Source organism: Parasteatoda tepidariorum, chromosome 7 (genome assembly GCF_043381705.1).
Source record: "Parasteatoda tepidariorum isolate YZ-2023 chromosome 7, CAS_Ptep_4.0, whole genome shotgun sequence".
NCBI classification, from domain to species: Eukaryota; Metazoa; Arthropoda; class Arachnida; order Araneae; family Theridiidae; genus Parasteatoda; species Parasteatoda tepidariorum.
In genome coordinates, this window is record NC_092210.1 from 41,552,818 (window position 1) to 41,561,834 (window position 9,017).

The 9,017-nt window shown below is 31.1% G+C and overlaps 1 long non-coding RNA gene across 2 annotated transcripts in view; it reads left to right on the top strand.

Annotated features, from left to right (window-relative positions):
• The first annotated feature begins 8,369 nt into the window (after positions 1–8,369).
• LOC107453259 (uncharacterized) overlaps positions 8,370–9,017 on the top strand; it is a 5,728-nt gene continuing 5,080 nt past the window's right edge. For both annotated transcript variants that reach the window (XR_006225940.2, XR_006225939.2), the window contains exon 1: positions 8,370–8,528. This is a non-coding gene — a long non-coding RNA (uncharacterized lncRNA). The remainder of the gene's footprint in view (positions 8,529–9,017) is intronic.

A 9,017-nucleotide genomic window follows, 5' to 3' on the forward strand; every position in this document is an offset into this window, starting at 1 on the left:
TTTTTATCTCCCATTTTTTATGAGGAACTCCCACGACTTAAACGTTAATCGAAAGGTATTATTGTTCTCTTTTACACAAACTGAAGTGTTGTTTATTATATTAATTTAAATAGTGACATGTCTGATATATATACATACACAATATAATATACAAGAATGCTACAAATTACAATAAAATATAGTCAGTAAACTTCGGGACCCAGTTCGTAATGCGCATGTAAGAAAGTGGACAGGACATAGCATTTGTTAGGTGATTTCGTTTTCCTTATGTGATCTCTTCCATTTGCCTAAATCACTTAGTATACCTATTAAAGTTTGTTTTTTTGGAAAAGGTATTAATAGTGAACAGTTCTTTTTAATAAGGATGTGACAGGTCGGTTAAAATTATATTAGTGGCATTGTTCGATTTTTAAATTTTTTAAAACCACTCAGTCGTTTAGTGCTCTGAATACGAAGAGATGTTTGAAAAGTTACGTCAGCAATAAACTTTGCAGACCTCGAAGTCCGGAATTTTCTACCGTAAATTATTATGTTATACTTAAAGTGTTACAAAAGGAGGAGAAAGTAAGTACGAAATTTCTCGTTTAGCTTTAAATTTTCTGTGTCCATATCCTTATACACGTATTTTATGCTGTATCCATTCTCTTAAACACGCATTTCAAGCTGTGTCCATTTTTTTTCTTGAACTCGTATTCTAGCTCAGTCCACCTCCATTTCCTGAAACACGCATTTACAACTGTGTTTAAAAAAAAAAAAAATTTTAAAAATTCACCGATGATTTTTTTTCTTAAACTTTTTGAATACATTTTTCTATTTGGACATGAGATCATCTTAAAAGAGGGTCCACCATAAATAGCTAATGCCCAGAGGCTGATAGCAATTTTAGATGAATGACCTGAGAGATGTTAATGAAATACTTAAGTATAAATTAATTTTATTAACATCAAAGTAAGTGTTTTTCTTTTAATTTTCAACAATTTNAGGTATTATTGCTCTCATTTACACTATCTGAAGTGTTGTGTACTATATTAATATATACTATATTAATATATGTATATAGTACTATATTAATATATGTATATAGTACTATATTAATATATGTCTGGTATATATATACACACACGATGTAATGTACAAGAATGCTACTAATTACAATAAAATATAGTCAGTGAGCTTCGGGACGCAGTTCGAAATGCTCGTGTAAGAGAGTGGACAGGACATAACATTTGTTATGTGATTTCGTTCTCGTTATGTGATGTCTTCCATTTGCCTAAATCACTTAGTATATTAATTAAAATTAGTCTTTGAGGAAAAGATATTAATAGTGAACAGTTCTTTTCAATAAGGATGTGACAGGTCCGATGAAATTATATTAGCGGCATTGAATTGACGTTGCTTGATTTTAAATTTCTTAAAGCCACTCAGTCGTTTTGTGCTCTGAATACGAAGAGATGTTTGAAAAGTTGCATCAGCAATAAACTTTGCATTTTCTACCGTAAATTATTATGTTATACTTATAGTGTTACAAAAGGAAGAGAAAGTAAGTACGAAATTCCTCGTTCAGCTTTAAATTTGCTGTGTCCATTTCTTTATACACGTATTTTATGCTGTATATCCATTCTCTTAAACACGCATTTCAAACTACGTCCATTTTTTTTCTTGAACACGTATTCCAGCTCAGTCTGCATCCATTTTCTGAAAAACGCATTTACGGCTGTGTTAAAAAAAAATTTAAAAAAACGCTCACCGATGTTTTTTTCTTAAACTTTTTGAATACATTTTTCTATTTGGACATGAGATATCTTAAAAGAGGGTCCACCATAAGTAGCTAGTGCCCAGAGGCTGATAGCAATTTTAGATGAATGACCTGAGAGATGTTAATGAAATACTTAAGTATAAATTAAATACTTAAGTATAAATTAATTTTATTAACATCAAAGTAAGTGTTTTTCTTTTAATTTTCAACAATTTAATAAAGCTTATATCATGCTAAAACAATGTACATTAAAAAAATGCAATTACATTAAGCATTTTGTTAATTTTTCCCCACAGGTTATAATGGAGCTCTGATCGACATACCGGTATTAAGTCAAGTTTCTCAATGAAAAAAATGTTTGGATTACAATAGATCATTACAACGAGACAATGTGTAACAGCATAATGAAATTTTACTTATTTTTCTTTCAATTTTGTAATTGTGCAAAGAAACAAATCTAAATTTCAAAATGTAATGAACAAATAAATTCTTCCATGTACTGTAAGAGATCAAGAAAATTGTTTATTGAACTTATTTTAATAAAATGAAATTTTATTTCGATTTGTTGCAACTTGCTGAAGAAAACAGAGATTTATACTTTTCAAATTTATAAATAAATCAAGAAAATAGTTTATCGAACTTTTTTTTTATAAAATAATTTTATTAGGTTTGTTAAAACGTGCTTAAAAACCAGAGATTTATTATCATCAAATTTCAAAATTAGTTACAAATTTCGACAATAGATGGTATTGCTAATGGGAAGAACAATAAATCAACGTTTTCTGCTGCATTATAGACCGAAATATTTGCACTGCCGTCTGTTAGTCTTCAAACTGCACCAAGTTATTGCAAATGGTGGTCATTTGAAAAAGAATGTTACATTAATTTTCTTTGTTCCTAACAACATCTGTTAGCGAACTTTGTAACTAATATTGAAACATGATGAGAAAAAGTATCTAGTTCTTTAAGCAGAACATGGGGAATCGTACATGAAGTAATGCACTTATAAATGAATTTAATCGTACTAAAACAGGGTTATTTTTTTCTTCTACAGGTATAGGAGGTGGTCTGCTCAGCGTGCCAGTATTAAGTCAAATTTCTCAAAATGAAAATTGATATTGGATTTGCATTAACTGTCGATTGTTGCAAAGTGTTAGAACATTAATAGAATTTTGACATAAATTTTAACTTTTCTCTCAAGTTTGATTTCCTTATTTCCAAAAGACTTAATGAATTCCAAAATGTGATAAATTAAATAAATTCTTGCATACATATTGTTAAAATATAAAATTGCGTATTAAAATTATATATATGAGCATACATTGCATACAAGCACAAATGCCAAATAGAAGCTGATTGCTGTATACATATTTTCGATTTTTAATTTTTGTTTGTAATCATACGTACGATAAAACGAAGTAAATATTGAAACGCTTATTAGAAGAAATTTGAAACTATGAATAACATACAAAAAAGTTACAGTATGAGAAAACATTTAAACAATTCCTACTACGCGTTAATTTTTGAATTTCTTAAAAACTAATGGAAATTCTTCCCTAAAAATGCTAGAACTGTTTACGCATAACATTAATTTTGCTTTTTCTCACCTCTCTCTTTCTTTCTTTCTTTTTAACTGAATATTTTTAATCTCTCAAATTAACTACTAGTGCAAAATTGCAATTTATCTTCACATTACTTGATTAAAAATCTCTCAAATATACAAATTGTAAATAAATAGTCGACATGTTTCAATCTCTCAAAAATAGGCATCCATTTTCAAGATTTTCCATACGCATTATCAAATGTCTTTATTATCATACATTTTTTGGAAATTTTTAATAACGTTTTCTTTTTTTTCTTTCAATTCCTAATAGTAAAAGATATTTTAAAATGCACCTACACTGATACAACACTAATTTTAATTGCACAAGACGTTGCTAGTTTTTATTTGATTAGGTGCATCAATTTATTTAACTATTGTTTTATTTAAGCTTCAAAACTGCATAATTAAGATCTTAAAAGACTAATATTTTCTGTTCCAAGTTAAATGTTAAGTTTCTCATACGTAATTCTGTCAGAAATCAGGTCAAATGTTTTTATATTTTTCCAAACATTAAGATTCTCTTAAAAGTTGCTATTAGAAACCATAATTGCAAAGTCCAACAAACCAACATTTAATTTTTTTTCTTTCTTTTTTTTACTAATTTGATACTGGTAATGCAAATGAAGATAATTTAATCAATAAATATTGAAAAGTGACGATAAAAAATAACAAAATGTTTTCTGCAGTAAGTTTTGGATTTTTATTATGAAAATTAATGTTTATAATAGCTTCAATTTAAAAAAAAACAATTATCTTAAAACAGAGGTGCCAACTTTCCAAATTAGTTTTTCGTAATCAGAAGTATAGTGCCCCAAAAAATAATTACTCTGAACAATTTTTCTTTCAAACAGCGAATCTTCACATGCTAACACTCAATCCTAATTGTTTGAGAGGGTGACTTCAAACATACTAAATAATTAGTATTGCGGAATTAAATACAAAATTATACTTTCCAGGAATAAGCATATAGTTTGTCTAAAGTAAGAACTCCCTTAGACATTCGTCTTGAACCGTGACTTTGACTATGATAACGAGTTATTAGTATTTCAAGTGGGGGTGTGGGGTCATTGTTTTGACTTGGGTCAGCGAGAACAAGGGAATCTTTTTTCTTTCTTTTTTGGTGTTAGCTTTAGAGTGAATACAAGCTACCCTCCCTGAAATGCGCTATTGTTTCCATAGCAGCATACGGCCTTAGACTTTGTAACTGGGGTAATTCTTATCATGGACAAACTGTACCTTTTATTCAACTGATTTGGATTTTTGTCCCTCAAAACATGTCGAGAAGCCGTAATTTTATATTTTATTTCATAATCGTCGTTGATCAGCCGACCCAAGTTTGATTTTACGACTACAAATGTTCTCCCCCGTAGCCTTGTAATTTTGAACCCAATCCAGAAGACAAGAGAACTTCTGGATCAAGTATAGGGAGAAATTTGCTTTTGCGGAAGACTTTTGGATGCAACTAACCCGCATTTATGTAACATTGAGAGGAAAACCACGAAAATCTCACATGGTTAGCCTGACGGCAAGATCTAACCCATGATCCGTCTACCACGGAGGGGGCATTTTATGTCGGCACTGTAATTGATGCTAGCCGATTCGTATCGACCAGTCATCGCTGGGATAGTAATTTTTTAAATAATTAATTATTATTTTAGTTAATAAAAGTAGAAAAATTGTGAAATGTATCCCGAGGCAAAATTCTTGATGGTACCTTCAATGGATTTTGACGGTTTACGTTGATTTCAAGATTCCTGATGGTCCGACAAACTCCCATCATTACAAAATGGAAAATGCTGTTTTAATACTATGATGGTAAATCATCACGGTATGTTTGATTTTTGATTAACCATATCAGCAACTATCACATTTTAATAGCGGATGTTGTTTCACCATTATGAAGGTGTACCAGCAAATTATGTTTATAATTGTTGGACCAACAACAATCATCAAAATTTGATGGAAAATGTTCGATGGTCCACCAACAAGCTGTGTTTATTAATATTGGACCAACAAACAACCATTGAACTATGATAGATGTTGTTTTACTATTACGATGGTACAAACAATATGTCATATTTATTATTGTTGGACCAATAACAGCCATTGAAATAAGATAGAACATGTTGTTTTACTATTATGATGGTTAACCAGTAAGTTATGTTTGTTATTGATGTGCCAACAACAACCATCAAAATAAGATGGAAGATGTTTTACAACTATGTTAGTGAACAAGCAAGTTAGGTTTATTATTGTTGCGCTCACAACACTCAGAAGCCATTAAAATGTGGTGAAAAGTGATTTTTTGCTATAATGATGGTCAACTAACATGTTATGTTTATTGTGTTTGTTGAACCAAAAAACAAATATCTAAATATCATGAAATATGCTGTTTTTTATTATGGGCACATACGTCACACTCGAGCATAGTCTCGTGAAGTTTTACTAAAAGTTTCAAAGTTATACTTTAAAGGTCTTAATAGTCATATGGTCAAATTGCAATGAGAAGTTAAAAAAAAATAAACAGCTATTGCAACTACTTTTTCCTAAAAAAGGGGGAAAATATTCCCTCACCACTGAAACTCCCCTCCGCCACATTCTGGAAAGCTTTGCAACCCTACTCCTTTTGTCACAAGGGCAGACAAAAATAAAAAATATTTTCGTCCTTTTTAATCTAACTGAAAAACGTATTAAATTTATTAAATAATGTAGCTGTTTTGCTTAGATGCTGGTTCAAAGAGGATTTTTTGTTGATCATTTTCACATTTGGATATTTTTTTAAACCATATCAAGTATAATAATGCTATTCTAAATGGGTTTATTAATGAGCTAATCCAAAAGATTAACTTAACTTAATCTTTATATCTATTCAGCTTATATTTCAATTCCTTTTATACTTCAATTCAACTTATATCTTGACTCGAAAAATCAACTGATGAAATCAACTAATTAACTTGAATGAAATCAACTAATTAAATTGAATTTCAACTTATATCTTAACTTGGAATGTCCAAATGCCACTGTAGAGAGCGGGATGCTTTCTGAACAAACTAAGCTAACGAAATGTGTTGCTTTTCGATTTATGCAAATTAAAAATGGAGTACATTAAATTGGTATCTCTGTAATGTTTCTAGGATTATAAACTTTTAATACTCTTCGTCTGAACTAAAATTTTATTTCGTTAAATCGGGGCTGCTGGTAATATCGGGATCCAAAACAAAATATTTCTACCCTTGCCTTATGGAACAGTCCTAATATCCAAGAATAAAACTTTCCTCGGCAAGTATTGCGGACTTTTTATTCAGCTGCTCAAAATATAGTGAATTTGGAATAGTTGTTCAGTTCATTGCTCATTGCGTGATTCGATATTCCATTCTTTCGAGTTTTTTTCAATCGTATTTTTAGAATCTGAATCCCAAACGTGTCGCACGAAATACAGAAAGTCTAAATAATCGGGGCTTTGTATCTTTTCCCCACATTTTTGTCCAACTATGCTATAATTTTGCTCATTGGCAATTTTCTATTAATAATCTTTACAAAAGGAATAAGGACTAAAGTATATTTGGCCAATTTGCAAAAGAAAACGTAATTTCTTTTAATTTGCTCATTAAAGCAGCATTTCCCAATTTGTTTCGGTTGTTGAACCCAAAATGATCGATCTCATTTTAGGGGAACCACTAGACTTCGCGAATAAATTTCATTAGCGATTGTTGGCATAGTTATTAACGAAACTATAAGAATTATTCTGAAAATATTCAATGATCTAAATGTTTTTTAGGGCGGTAGGAATTCGGTAGGGTGCTGAGCCCATATCCAAGAGGTCGTGGGTTCGATACTCCCCGGCCGAAGACTCCCCGTGTAGTAAATGGTGACTGATGCACGTCAAATCTGTCGAGTCTCAAAGTCCTCCATGTTCCCACAACAAATCAATACCTCTGGGGGTACTGATCCAGGAGTTTCCTTGTCTTCTGGATTGGTTCAAAATTACAAGGCTACGGAGTTGAACGTTAGTAGTCGTAAACCCATGAAATTGGGTCGGCTGTTCAACGACGGTTATAAAATAAAATACAGTGAACTAACGAAGAATGAAGTTTTTTATCGCATCGTTTTATCAAATTAAGTCTTAAAATTAGGTTTGATGTCAGACAGTTGAATTCACAGGTCTAGAGCATCATCTAGTCCATTTCTTAATTTAATTTTAGTGTGTACATAAACTGAAAATACATGAGCTAAAATTTAGTTTCTGATGAAATAAAAACATAGAACGACAAAAAGACACGTAGAAAATGTTTATCAAAGAAGCATACTTCCTCATGGTTGAGTTTGGTTATTTTTATTCGATGCGAAACGGTAATGCATTTTTTCATAAACGCATATTCTATTCAGAATTCATTCATTACATTGTTATTAGAAAAAAAAATTCTTTCTTCAAAAGCATTTTAGTTAAATATAATTTCATAAAAATAACGGAAATATTAAATAAATAACGGATTACTTATTCGATACAAATTTAGTTAGAAGTTTCTAAATAAAATCATAACTGATTTAAAAAAAGTCCTAACTCTCATAACTCCTGTGACTCTTCCACGGAACCCAAGGGTTCCACGGTAAACCATTTGGGATCCGATGAAATAGAGGAGGAACGGAACATTAATAAATAAGCAAAGACTTTTTCTTTTCGATCTTCATAAACGTTAAAATGCCGCAGAAATTTTGTTCGCACAAAAGCTAAATGTCCTCAAAAACTGTCAATTTTATTATTCGGTAAACAGGAACTTTTGCGTACAATTTTAACCAGGAAAAGGAAAATTCGCCCGAAATTCTATAAATAAAGGTCCAATAAATATAGTTACGACGTAATAACTAGTTTGAAATCACTTATTTCATAAGATAACGATCTAGAAATAGAGATAGAATTAAAGATAAATAAATACCCTTTCGACCATTAGGGAAACTATGTTAATAGACCGTAATAAAATCATTAAACTTTTAATGAGCAAACATTGTAACGGATTTTTAACGAGTAGACCGATAGTATAAAAATGGAAGCAGATTTCAGATCTCATTATCTTCAATCGGGTATTTTCAAATTGGATTGAAAATTTTCAAGTATGTCGCCTCGTAAATTGATGTTTTTGATTTTGATGCTGTGCGTCTTCACTACTAGTGGTATGTATTGTTTAATTCTATGCGAAATAAAAGTACATTTCAAAGATTAGACTAGTGCATATTATAATTTTAATTTTCAAAGTTTTAGTTACTATTAAGCTATAGTTGTCCCCTAATAGAGGTAATGAATCGATTCTACTAGGACTATTCAAAATATATACACCGAAGAGCCATTATGACCACCCTCCATCTATAACAATGGGCTCGCCCAGGTTTTCATGGTTTCTCACCCAGGAACAATGTTTTTATGGGTCACATTAGGATCCATAATCCTCATAGAACAATCCCTGACGTCTGTAAGCTACTTGAACATAGTTGCAGACCAGGTTCACTCATTTATGGCAACAGTTTCACCTGCGGAGGATGGTGTTTACCAACAGGATATTGCACCATGTCATAAGGGTCAAATCGTCATGCATTGGTTCGAGGAACATTCCAGTGACTTTCAAGTCATGTCTTGGCCCCCAAATTCACCCGACCTTAATCCAA